The sequence below is a fragment of the Ranitomeya imitator genome, chromosome 6 (assembly GCF_032444005.1).
Source record: "Ranitomeya imitator isolate aRanImi1 chromosome 6, aRanImi1.pri, whole genome shotgun sequence".
NCBI classification, from domain to species: Eukaryota; Metazoa; Chordata; class Amphibia; order Anura; family Dendrobatidae; genus Ranitomeya; species Ranitomeya imitator.
Genome location: NC_091287.1, coordinates 448847056 through 448861273, shown reverse-complemented (window position 1 = coordinate 448861273; position 14218 = coordinate 448847056).

The window sequence follows — 14218 nt, the reverse complement described above, 5'->3', positions numbered from 1 at the left end:
AGACAGAGATTGAAAAGATAACCCAGCTGCCACCACCATAAGAAACTCTGTTGTGGAACCAGCAATGATCATGAGATTGGGGTCGCGTGTGAATGGAATAGTAATGCACATGGGTGACTGCTGCTCCATTCATGGTCTGTGGTAATGGTGGTCACAAGTGTGCACTACTGCACCCATTGAAGTGGATGGAGCAGTGGTCTTGCATTCACTTGGGGACACTCGTTCTCATAATTGGCGGCAGTTGGAGCCACCATGATTAAACATTGCTCACCTAGCCTTGTTGGGCTATCCTGATTAGGATCGCCCTAGTCATAGCTACATGCAGCAAGCTGCGTATACAATTTGGATCTCTAGATAAGGAAAATGTTGTTGTAACCATTCTAAAAATTATATAAAAAAATCCAACCAGTTCCAAAATTTAAGATTTTTTTAATGTAAAAAATAAAAAAAAGGTGCTCAAAAGTGAATATCCCCTTCAAAACTATGATGCCAAGATGGTGGAAATGTTGGAGGGCCGGGTTCTGGACAATATTCCACACTTGAAATATATAAAAAAAAACCTCTTAAATTATAAACCTCAAGCCACACATTTCAGCCCTTCTCTTGTATTGCAGCTTGTAGAGCTGGTGAATTTACCGTGTGAATATTCTCCACAAGTACATGTGATTTCTTCAGATCTCATGTATAACGCTAGTACACCAAAATTAAAGACCAGGAAGCAGGGAGCCACTACTGTTACCACGCCGCAATATGTCGGCGTCCTGCATGGAGGAGGACCGGGAGCTGCGCAGGAGCGCCGGCATTACCATTACAGACTGCTTATATCTCTGCAACAGAGAGACAAAACCAAGAAAAAGCTGTATTCTTTTCTGGAGCGTCTATTACATTGATGCTGATGTCAAACCCGCAGCTCTCCTCAATTTACACAGATTGATCTATTTCGTAGTTTATGCATAACATTTCTTAAACACTCATGTACAATGCTGGCAATGTAAAATACAGCAGATTTCCACAAGCAAATACACAAAGGAAAATCTGATCAATTATCGCTATTTAGGAATGGTATGCCATAAAGATTTTCATGCAAAAACTTCATTGATAATATATATTAAATAGAGGCTAGGACTGCAGCCAAGATGTAAGTTTGATACTTGTATTAGTGAGAACGTTAGTTTAATGAGATCTTAGCATTTGTTTTGCTATGTTGCAGCAGCCAGATTTGCAGCAGTGATATAAAAGGTTTACAGTGAGCAGCCCCCTTACAGAAGAATATATTGTTCTATTTTGATTGCAGCAGACATTACTTTAAAATGAATGTTTTCAATTTGTTTATATTCAATACAAAGCGTCCTGAACGAATGTTCCTTGAAGCCAATTGTTTCATGCGGCCAGCCTGCTGTTATCAGTCTTGTTTGAAAGTGACTTGGAAAGTAGAGACTGAGTAGTTGAGCTGATGAAGCTCACCAGATTATTGATACAGGCTGTGATCCAGCAAAATTCTGTTATCACTAATCCCCAATGTTAACCATATCAGCATTATATCGTTTTATGTTATTACTTTGAGAAACACTTTATCAAGCCAACTTGGAACTCTTAACAAAGTCTGACGTATAACATTAATAATTTTTCAATTGGAAAATAAGCAACTAATATAATTGTCCTTTTTTTAATTCAAGGTAATAGATTGTTGACAGATGTCTGTAAAAAGTAAGAAAACAGTTTTTAAGTCTTCACTGTTACAAGGGTGCAGGATCAACTCATGTGGCTCACAAACAACCCAACTGCATGTGTTAATTCCTCCACTTGAAAGCCATGCATATTTTTTTGTTTCCATTTGTTTTTTGTGCACAAAATTTGCATTTAAAAATTTAAGCAAAGTGCATGTGAAAACTCATACACTACACATTTGTAGATTCTTCTATATATCTTCCCTATAAGCTTCTTTAGGGAGCCTGGAAAAAAAATTCATGTAAAAAATTGAAATTGTGTTCTTAACTGAAGAATCCCAGCATTTCCACGCTAAAAAATACACCAAAAATGCATTACAAAAAGGGAAATGCACCAAATATGCTACAATCAGAACAGAATGGTTGTGTATTTTGTATTTGTATTGCATTACTATGCAGAGTTTTCTGATGTCACAACATGGGCTAAGAAAGATATTTGAGTAAAATGACAGATGTGTTTGCAGCAATTCGGAACGATAAGTCATACAAGAGAAACCTCATCGTCTCACATATGCAAAATAACCTGGGGTGACCCTCAAAGCACTTGGGATACTGTTCTAATAACTCAAATATAAAAATCTTTGCAAAACCTGTATCTGATAATGCAGATATAATAATTCACAATCGTGGCAGTGTGTGATCATGTGCTACCTTAGGAGCTAAACAACTTGACATCTCTGAATGAATTTTCCTTCATTACCGTAGCTATATTCTGTAAAAAGATAGCAGAAAACAAAGGCAGCCATATTTAAACACAGGTCACAAAACTAATGCACTTAAATCATAGGTGCAAAATACTGATGAAACAACCATTCAACTACCAATTACTGAACACCTACCAATTCATGCACCCTGAGGGGTGCACATATATAATGCTGGGCAGGCCACCTGATCAAATAGTATGGGAATCACTAATATGACATAAGCCGGACTTTGTGCACTACATCTGTGTGACTGGCGCCCTATACAAGCCTCATCCATGTGCAAGTCTAAAACTAAGCAACCATCCCCTCCATGAATTAGTAGTTTGTGAGTGGTTGTTTCATCAGTGTTTTGCGCCTATGTTGTCTTCGCCTTTTTCAAGGGGGGCTGCTGCATTCTGTAAGTGCATTAGTTTTGTTACCTGTGGTGGTAGAAATGGCTGCATTTTTTCTGCTATGTTTATTTATTTATTTTTATTTTTTTTTGCTTTTGACTTTAGATAAATTCTTCAACAGAACTTCCAGTCATCTGTCATTAGGCTGGAGCATAATTGAGGTATGCATCAAGACAATGATCTAAAATACAAAAAAAGTCTTAAAATGAGGAGTAACAGAATTAGTTACAGCTATATATAGCTTTTGAACAAGTCTATAGTCTATAAAGCCAAACCTGTCTTAGAATAGATGGCGTGAAATGAATCTGGGCTACGAGCATGATTTACATTCAACTGAAAACCCATTAGAAAAACAAAACCTGTAGCCTAACTATATAAATGGGAAATTTTTGCAACTACCTAGTGAAATTTCTGTGATTTCTAAAAATGTAACACAATATCCTACGCAGACTGCCATTGATTTGAATAACCCTATGTAAAGTCAAAAGCATTGGAGCACTTACTACAGTCATTGCCAAAAGTTTTAAAACTGACACAAATTTGTTTTTCACAGTTTGCTGCTTCAGTTTTTATAGTGGAAATTTGCATTAACTCTAGATTGTAATAAAGAGTGATCAGATGAATGGCACAAATTTGCAAAAGTATTACCTTAATCACAAAAAGCAACATTTCCTGTGAATGTCAGCAGTGCTGCAAAATGAACTGCTTAAATAATTTCAGTGATCTTCTGATTAGCTCAGGAGAAAGTGTTAACGAGGACAATGTAGCTTATATCTGTCATGTTTATTGAATTGAAACAGCAGTCTGGTTACTTTAAAAAGGAGCTGGTGCTTGAAATCACTCTTCTATTAACCATGGTTACCACCAATGAAATATGCAAGATTCTACATCTGGGCAAAAAAATGAAAATTACATCTACAGAATGGGAGGAATAAAAAAGATTTTGGCATAATAATCGATCACAGACTGCACATGAGTCAGCAGTGTGATGCAGCAGCAAAAAAGGAAAACAATTCTGTGATGTATTAAGAGAAGCATGGAGTCTAGATCACGTAAAGTAATTATCCCCCTCTACTCCTTGGTCAGTTCTCATCTGGAATACTGTGTCCAGTTCTGGGCACCACATTTAAAAAAAAGTCATTGAAAAACGAGCAAGATCGGAGAGAAGCTACCAGAATGATGAGTGAACTGCAAAGTATGTCCTATGAGGAACTGTTAAAGGATCTGGGAATGTTCAGCTTGCAAAAAAGAAGTCTAAGAGGAGACTTAATATCTGTCTACAGATATCTGAAGGGATGTCACAGTGTAGAGGGATCATCATTCTCATTTGCACATGGAAACATGAGAAGCAATGGAATGAAACCTAAAAGAAGATACAGATTAGATATTAGAAAAAGAAATTGACAGTGAGGGTTATCAATGAGTTGAACCGGCTGCCACGATAGATGGTGAGTTCTCAGACTGTCTGAGATGGTTTAGTGAATCCTGCGTTGAGCAGGGTATTGGACACGATGACCCTGCAGGTCCCTAAACATTCTATGAAACGCTCAGTCATCATTGCTTGACATCAAAAGGCCTTTATAGGCAAGAACATTGCTTCTTAAAATTTTGCCTCTAAGTGAACCATTTATTGGATCATCAAAACTGAGGTATTTTTGTTGTGAAGAAGGCTTCATGGCACCCAAGAAAGTCCAGCAAGTGCTGGGACGTGTCCTAAAGAGGATTTAGCTATGGAATGGGTACAACACTGGTGCAGAGTTTGCTCAGAAATTGCAGCAAGCAGTTGTCAGTGCATCTGCATGAACAGTGAGGCAAAGGCTATTGCTTGCTGGCCTGGTGTCTAAAAGGGCAGCAAAGAAGCCACTTCTCTCCAAGAAAAAGGGTAGTAGACTGAGGCGAGGGAGGAGATGTAGGGTGGTGCAGAACCGTGGAGCACTTTGCGGGTAAGAATTATAAGTTTATATTGAATTCTGTATCGGATGGGCAACCAGTGCAATGGCTGGCACAGGGTAGAGGCATCAGTGTAGGGGTTGGAAAGGAATATGATCTTGGCTGCTGCATTCAGGATAGATTGGAGAGGGGAGAATTTAGTAAGCGAGTAGTAGAGAGTTGTAATAGTCCAGACAATAAAGGATAAGAACAAAAGTAAGAGTTTTTTGAATTCTAGAGATGTTTTTGAGGTGTAGGTGACATGAATGGGCGAGTGATCGGATGTGGGAGTGAAGGAAATATCTGAATTAAATATAACACCAAGACAGCGGGCATGTTGCTAGGGAGTAATGGTGTAACCACAAATGGAAATTGCAATAATCGGCCATGGGTAAGTGAGTAGAGGGAGGAAACATAAGAGGTTTATGACAGATTCTGTTTTAGATAGAGGGAGAACATAATGATAGGGGCATCAGAAAGACTATTTTGTAGTAATGCAGAGGAGATGTCAGGAGACAATGTGTGTATTTGGGTGTCATCAGCAAAGAGATAGTACTGAAAACCGAATCTACTGTTTATCCATAAGGGGCGGTGTACAAGGAGATAAGATGGGGGCCTAGGATGGAAGGGGAGAGGAAGAAGAGCCAGCAAAAGATACAGTGAAGGAGTGGTCAGAGAGGTTGGAGGAGAACCAGGAGAGAACAGTGTCCTTGAGCCTGATAGAGCAGAACATAGTGAGAAGGAGCTGATGATCCATAGTCTCAAATGCAGTATAAAAATGTAAAGTAAATGACCAAAAGACAAATCAAATCAATATTTGACCACATTTTACATTCAAAACAGCAATAAGGCTTCAATTATCCTCAGTACACTTTCAAACAGTTTTTGAAGGAACGCAGCAGGAAGGTTGTTCCAAACAACTTGGAGAATTAAAAACATCTTCTATGGATGTAGAATTGCAAAAATGCTTCGATCCCTTCATGTAATCACATACAGATTCCACAATGTTGTGATCATAGTCCTATGGAGTCCATATAATCTCTTCCAGGACTCCTCATTCTTATTTTCTTGTAAAAAAGACTTGGCACCTGATAGTAGAGAAAAAAATATTTTTATTGTAAAATGTAAGTAATCGAGAAAATTAAGCATTTGACCATTAATTCTGATCTTCATCAGTAATACAGATTGCCCAGGAAGAGAGAACTAGAAAGGTGCGGAAGTAAAGTGGTCTCGCTTGGAAGGGATTGGATCCTACTTGCGCAACAACGTTCAGAAATGCCATGCATGATCTACACCTAATTCTTATTAATCATGAGCATAGACTACTTGTGCTTCTTTATGCTGATGATAGTTCTTAATGACATTGGCTGTGTGTTTGGGATCATTGTCCTGCTGCAGAATACATTTTGAGCCATTCAGATGACTCCCTCTTGATATTGCATGATGGATAAAAATCTTCTTGTATTACTCAGCAATGAAGACACCATTAGTTTGCCTAAATACCCACCTCCATTTGCTGAAATGCAGCCCCAAGCTTGCAAGAAACCTGCACCATGCTTCATGGTTGGTTGCAGACACATTATTGTAGCACTTTCCAGCCCTTTGGCAAACAAACTGCATTTTGGTAAAGTCAAATATTTTACATTTTGACTCATCGGTCCAGAACACCTGCTGCTTCCATTTTTCGATTGTTGCTTACAGTGCTGAATTGATAACACTGCTGGACATCTTCCGATTTCAAAGGAAAGTAAGCATGATGTGTCTTTCACGTGCTTCACTAAGTTTCATTAGCTGACCACTGCATCTATGATCCTCAACTTTGCCCATTTCTTGGTGCTTCTTCAACACAGCTTGAACAAAACATCTTGAAACCCAAGTTTGTTTTGAAATATTTGCCTGGTAGATACCTTTATACAGTCTAACTACCTTGTGTCTTGTTGCTGTGTTCAGTGTTGTCATGGTGTATGACCTGTGACTAGTGTTGAGCATTCCGATTCTGCAAATATCGGCCGATATTCACTGTATCGGAGTTCCGATACTAAGTTCCGATACTTTTGCAATATCGAATACCGGAATCGGAAGTTCCCATAATGCAATGATGCACTATAATGGAGTGTGGGTGGAGATTTCGTGTCTGTGTGTGTGGGGGCGGGGTCTGTGCGGGGCTGCCGGGGGTCTGTGCGGGGCTGCCGGGGGTCTGTGCGGGGCTGTCGGGGGTCTGTGCGGGGCTGTCGGGGGTCTGTACGGGGCTGCCGGGGGTCTGTGTGGGCTGCCGGGGGTCTGTGCGGGCCTCTCAGGGGTTGTGTGTGTGTGTGTGTGTGTGTGTGTGCAGGCATCATCCAATGGGACTACAAGTCCCATCGGGCTATGCCTGCTACAATGACCGTGATTGACACATTAGCCAATGATGGGACAGTAGTAGTCCCATCATCCGGCTAATGTGTTGAATGTAAGAAAAAAAAAACCACAAACATACATACTACATACTTCATACATATAACATACATACTACATACATGCAACATATTACATACTACATGCATGCAACATACATACTACATACATACAACATGCTACATACATGCAACATACATACTACATACATACTACATACAACATGCATACAACATACATACTACATACATACAACATTTATACATACTGCATACATACAACATACATACTTACAACATACATACTTACAACATACTACATACATATTACTTACATACAACATGCTACATACATACTACATACATACATCTGCATACATACAACATACATACTACATTCATACAACATACATACAACATACATGCAACATACTACATACATACATACTACATACATACAACATACTACATACAAACTACATACATACTGCATACAATACATTACATACAATACATACATATAGACATACAGTACATATAACAGAGTACGTACCATCACTTATCACTTTGTTCCCCGAAGCCAGTGTCATCTGTAAAAAATATTAAAATAACAAACAATATACTCCCTGATCCACAGAAATCCACGAGTGTCCCACAACGATCTCCGGGGAGAACAGCAGCATCAGCTGATGCGACCACTCTCTAGGGGCTCCAGGAATACAATAACAGGAGGAAGGTATCCTTCTGCACTGTATTCCTCCGCCGCTGTAAAAAAAATAGTCCCTAGTCTCACTTTTGGAATTGCTGTGTGAGAAAGTTCCCACGCAGCTTTTGCCATAAAGTGAGACCAGTGAACTATATTAACCTCTCAGTGATGCACTGCAGGAGCCATTGTCTCCTGTCAGTGTGTCACTGAAGGTCCTATAGAGCAGTGATATCACCCGATGTATGTAGTATGTTGTATGTATGTAGTATGTATGTAGTATCTTGTATGTATGTTATATGTATGTATGTAGTATGATGTATGTATGTTGTATGTATGTACAGTACAGACCAAAAGTTTGGACACACCTCATTTAAAGATTTTATATGACTAAGAAAATTGTACATTCACACTGAAGGCATCAAAACTATGAATTAACACATATGGAATTATATACTTAACAAAAAAGTGTGAAACAACTGAAATTATGTCTTATATTCTAGGTTCTTCAACATAGCCACCTTTTGCTTTGATGGCTGCTTTGCATACTCTTGGCATTCTCTTGATGAGCTTCAAGAAGTAGTCAACGGGAATGGTCTTCCAACAATCTTGAAGGAGTTCCCAGAGATGCTTAGCACTTGTTGGCCCTTTTGCCTTCACTCTGCGGTCCAGCTCACCCCAAACCATCTTGATTGGGTTCAGGTCTGGTGACTGTGGAGGCCAGGTCATTTGGCGTAGCACCCAATCACTCTCCTTCTTGGTCAAATAGCCCTTATACAGCCTGAAGGTGTTTTGGGGGTCATTGTCCTGTTGAAAAATAAATGATGGTCCAAATAAACGCAAACCGGATGGAATAGCATGCCGTTGCAAGATGCTGTGGTAGCAATGCTGGTTCAGTATGCCTTCAATTTTGAATAAATCCCCAACAGTGTCACCAGCAAAGCACCCCCACACCATCACACCTCCTCCTTCATGCTTCACGGTGGGAACCAGGCATGTAGAGTCCATCCGTTCACCTTTTCTGCGTCGCACAAAGAGAGCACAGATTTCCACTGGTCTAATGTTCATTCCTTGTGTTCTTTAGCCCAAACAAGTATCTTCTGCTTGTTGCCTGTCCTTAGTAGTGGTTTCCTAGCAGCTATTTTACCATGAAGGCCTGCTGCACAAAGTCTTCTCTTAAGGCCGGCGTCACACTGGCATTTTAAACGGCCAAGTGCAATGTGATAAAAAAATTGCATTGCAGTCAGACCAATTTTAAGCTATGGGGCAGCTCCCACCAACCGACTTTGTTGGCCATGCTGCGATGGTCTCGGATCGAGGAAAACTCTTGGCTCACTAGCACCCATATAAGCCTATGGGTGCGAGTGAGACAGCGCACACCACTCGGATATCATCCGAGTGATGTGCATTATAAGCGGACCCCAGCAATGGAGGAGATGGAGAAAATCATTTCTCCGCCTCCTCCGCAGCTGTGCTCTGATCCTCCCTGTGCAAGAGAATCGGAGCACAGATGCATGACACTCGGCTCCTGCTCTGCTGCGAGCAGGAGCCGAATGTCATTAGCATATCGCCAATACGCCAGTGTGACGCCGGCCTAACAGTTGTCGTAGAGATGTGTCTGCTGCTAGAACTCTGTGTGGCATTGACCTGGTCTCTAATCTGAGCTGCTGTTAACCTGCGATTTGTGAGGCTGGTGATTCGGATAAATGTATCCTCAGAAGCAGAGGTGACTCTTGGTCTTCCTCATGTGAGCCAGTTTCTTTGTAGCGCTTGATGGTTTTTGCCACTGCACTTGGGGACACTTTCAAAGTTTTCCCAATTTTTCAGACTGACTGACCTTCATTTCTTAAAGTAATGATGGCCACTCGTTTTTCTTTACTTTTCTCTGCTTTTTTTCTTGCCATAATACAAATTCTAACAGTCTATTCAGCAGGACTATCCATCAGACTTCTGCACAACACAACTGATGGTCCCAACTCCATTTATAAGGCAAGAAATCCCACTTATTAAACTTGACTGGGCACACCTGTGAAGTGAAAACCATTCTCGGTGACTACCTCTTGAAGCTCATCAAGAGAATGCCAAGAGTGTGCAAAGCAGTCATCAAAGCAAAAGGTGGCTACTTTGAAGAACCTAGAATATAAGACATAATTTCAGTTATGTCACACTTTTTTGTTAAGTATATAATTCCACATGTGTTAATTCATAGTTTTGATGCCCTCAGTGTGAATGTACAATTTTCATAGTCAAGAAAATACAGAAAAATCTTTAAATGAGAAGGTGTCCAAACTTTTGACCTGTGCTGTATGTAGTATGTAGTATGTATGTATGTATGTATGTATGTATGTATGTTGCATGTATGTATGCAGTATGTTTGCATGTAGTATGTTTTAAGTATGTATGTAGTATGTTGTATGTATGTTGTATGTACAGTATGTTGTATGTATGTATGTAGTATGTATGTAGTATGTTTGTAGTATGTTGTATGTATGTTGTATGTATGTAGTATATAGTATGTTGTATGTATGTATGTAGTATGTTGTATGTATGTAGTATGTATGTTTGTGCTTTTTTTTTTACATTCAACACATTAGCCGGATGATGGGACTACTACTGTTCCATCATTGGCTAATGTGTCAATCACTGCCATTGTAGCAGGCATAGCCTGATGGGACTTGTAGTCCAATCGGATGATGCCTGCACACAGACACAAAGGCCCTCGAGAGGCCCGTACAGACCCCCGAGAGGCCCGTACAGAACCCCGGCAGGCCGCACAGACCCCCGGCAGCCCACACAGACCCCCGAGAGGCCCGTACAGACCCCCGGCAGCCCGCACAGACCCCCGAGAGCCCTGTACAGACCCCTGGCAGGCCCGCACAGACCCCCACGGTCCCACACAGACACGGTCTCCGCCCACGCACCGCCCACACTCTTCCCCCTTCCGGAACTGGATGTGCATGGAAAGAAAGGGTCTATTTTCATTCCGATATTTGTGTCCCATTGACTTGCATTGGTTTCCGGTATCAGCGATATCCGATATTTTTTGGGAATCGGTCCAATCCAATCTGATCCGATATTTCCCGATATCGGAAGGTATCGCTCAACACTACCTGTGACATGAAACTGTATTCCACAACCTCACAATTGTAGCAGAGTTTGGCTGTTCCTCACTCAGTCTTAAGTCTCCTAAACAGCTGTATATACAGTGGGGCAAAAAAGTATTTAGTCAGTCAGCAATAGTGCAAGTTCCACCACTTAAAAAGATGAGAGGCGTCTGCAATTTACATCATAGGTAGACCTCAACTATGGGAGACAAACTGAGAAAAAAAAATCCAGAAAATCACATTGTCTGTTTTTTTAACATTTTATTTGCATATTATGGTGGAAAATAAGTATTTGGTCAGAAACAAAATTTCATCTCAATACTTTGTAATATATCCTTTGTTGGCAATGACAGAGGTCAAACGTTTTCTGTAAGTCTTCACAAGCTTGCCACACACTGTTGTTGGTATGTTGGCCCATTCCTCCATGCAGATCTCCTCTAGAGCAGTGATGTTTTTGGCTTTTTGCTTGGCAACACGGACTTTCAACTCCCTCCAAAGGTTTTCTATAGGGTTGAGATCTGGAGACTGGCTAGGCCACTCCAGGACCTTGAAATGCTTCTTACGAAGCCACTCCTTCGTTGCCCTGGCAGTGTGCTTTGAATCATTGTCATGTTGAAAGACCCAGCCACGTTTCATCTTCAATGCCCTTGCTGATGGAAGGAGGTTTGCACTCAAAATCTCACGATACATGGCCCCATTCATTCTTTCATGTACCCGGATCAGTCATCCTGGCCCCTTTGCAGAGAAACAGCCCCAAAGCATGATGTTTCCACCACCATGCTTTACAGTAGGTATGGTGTTTGATGGATGCAACTCAATATTCTTTTTCCTCCAAACACGACAAGTTGTGTTTCTACCAAACAGTTCCAGTTTGGTTTCATCAGACCATAGGACATTCTCCCAAAACTCCTCTGGATCATCCAAATGATCTCTAGCAAACTTCAGACGGGCCCGGACATGTACTGGCTTAAGCAGTGGGACACGTCTGGCACTGCAGGATCTGAGTCCATGGTGATGTAGTGTGTTACTTATGGTAGGCCTTGTTACATTGATCCCAGCTCTCTGCAGTTCATTCACTAGGTCCCCCTGCGTGGTTCTGGGATTTTTGCTCACCGTTCTTGTGATCATTCTGACCCCACGGGGTAGGATTTTGCGTGGAGCCCCAGATCGAGGGAGATTATCAGTGGTCTTGTATGTCTTCCATTTTCTAATTATTGCTCCCACTGTTGATTTATTCACTCCAAGCTGGTTGGCTATTGCAGATTCAGTCTTCCTAGCCTGGTGTAGGGCTACAATTTTGTTTCTGGTGTCCTTTGACAGCTCTTTGGTCTTCACCATAGTGGAGTTTGGAGTCAGACTGTTTGAGGGTGTGCACAGGTGTCTTTTTATACTGATAACAAGTTTAAACAGGTGCCATTACTACAGGTAATGAGTGGAGGAAAGAGGAGACTCTTAAAGAAGAAGTTACAGGTCTGTGAGAGCCAGAAATCTTGATTGTTTGTTTCTGACCAAATACTTATTTTCCACCATAATATGCAAAAAAAATGATAGAAAAACAGACAATGTGATTTTCTGGATTTTTTTTTCTCAGTTTGTCTCCCATAGTTGAGGTCTACCTATGATGTAAATTACAGACGCCTCTCATCTTTTTAAGTGGTGGAACTTGCACTATTGCTGACTGACTAAATACTTTTTTGCCCCACTGTATTTCAGTTTATTACTGTGTTTCAACCTACATGTGAAGTTGAGGACCATTATCCTGTTTGGTATAATTATACACCTGACTATAATCCTACAAAATTCATGACTTTGTATAGATGTACCTGGAGAAATTGAATCTGTTTGTTCATTCTATTCACATTTTATTAATTGCAAAGCCAAATTATTAACACTTCTATTTTTTAAAACATTCTTAGGTTGCAGAATTTTGCTAACCTGCTTCATACTTTTGCACACTACTGTAGATATATATATATATATATATATATATATATATATATATATATATATATATATATATATATATTTCATAAGAGAAATCAGAGTGAGGAAGCGGTTCAACCTGGAGCCTGGTCTCAGTTACTAGCCTGCAGCTCTTGTGTCACCTAACTCCAATGAAAACAGCATTTTGCAGGGCTAATAGAATCTATTACTCATGCAACATAATCAAGCCTTTCATGAGGGGCTTACGATTAAAAAACCAAAAAGAAGTATTATTAACTAGTTTAGCACCAAAGTACAGTGATCCTTGGATGTTACATAAAAACACATCCGTGATATTCAGTGTTTAATATATTTTTTTGTAAATTATGCTAAAGCTGTGAAGGTAAAATGGGATATTTAGAATTTCCTACCTATATTTACAAAACTAAATAAATCTAATTTAAAAGAAGATAATTGCTCAGCTGGTGTAAAACTAAACCAGTAAAATCACACATCTCTCAATGACATCTATTAGAAAGCCTTGCTCAATATGAGAATTTTGGAGGTTAGTAGTCAGTTAATGATCAGTCTGGCTACAAATTAATTTTTCTGTTAAGGCATTTTATAAATTAGCTTGTCCAGGATTATTTTTTTGGAAATAAAGAAACTGATATACTGTACAAATTATCTTCTCTTATTTTTTTCATCCTTCCTGCTGGCAAAGAATAATAATATAATATATGTTGTTCATCCTTCATAGCCGAAGATGACCATGAGTTCAGGGTTTAGAGGAGGATCAGTGGCTCTTGATCCGGAGGTGACCGATGAGGCCATTCTGGGCTCTGAAGGCTCGACCACATATGTGACATAATTAACTAGATGTGGTCAGGACAGTGGATACCGCTTGTGCTTTGCACACAGCTTTCTTTTTCCTCATAGATTCTGGTATCTCCAGCTGCACATGCTCCTGAGGTGATCCTGCCTCACCAAGCTGGACGGTGCAGGGCAAGCTTCTCCCAGTCGTTGATGTTGATTCCCAGGTTTTTGAGAGACGCTTTAAGGCAGTCTTTGCAGCGTTTCTTCTGTCCGACTGCTCGCTTTCCCTCACACAGTTCTCCATACAGCAGTTGTTTAGGCAATCGACTGTTTGGCATTCTGACCACATGTCCAGCTACCTGACTTAGACTTTCAGCAGGACAGTGTAAATGCTGCAGAGCCCAGCTTGTTCCAGGATTGCCATGTCTACGTGTATGGGGTGTCCAAATAGAGGTATCACCACTAGGGTTGAGCGAAACGGGTCGAACATTTTCAAAAGTCGCCGACTTTTGGCGAAGTCGAGTTTC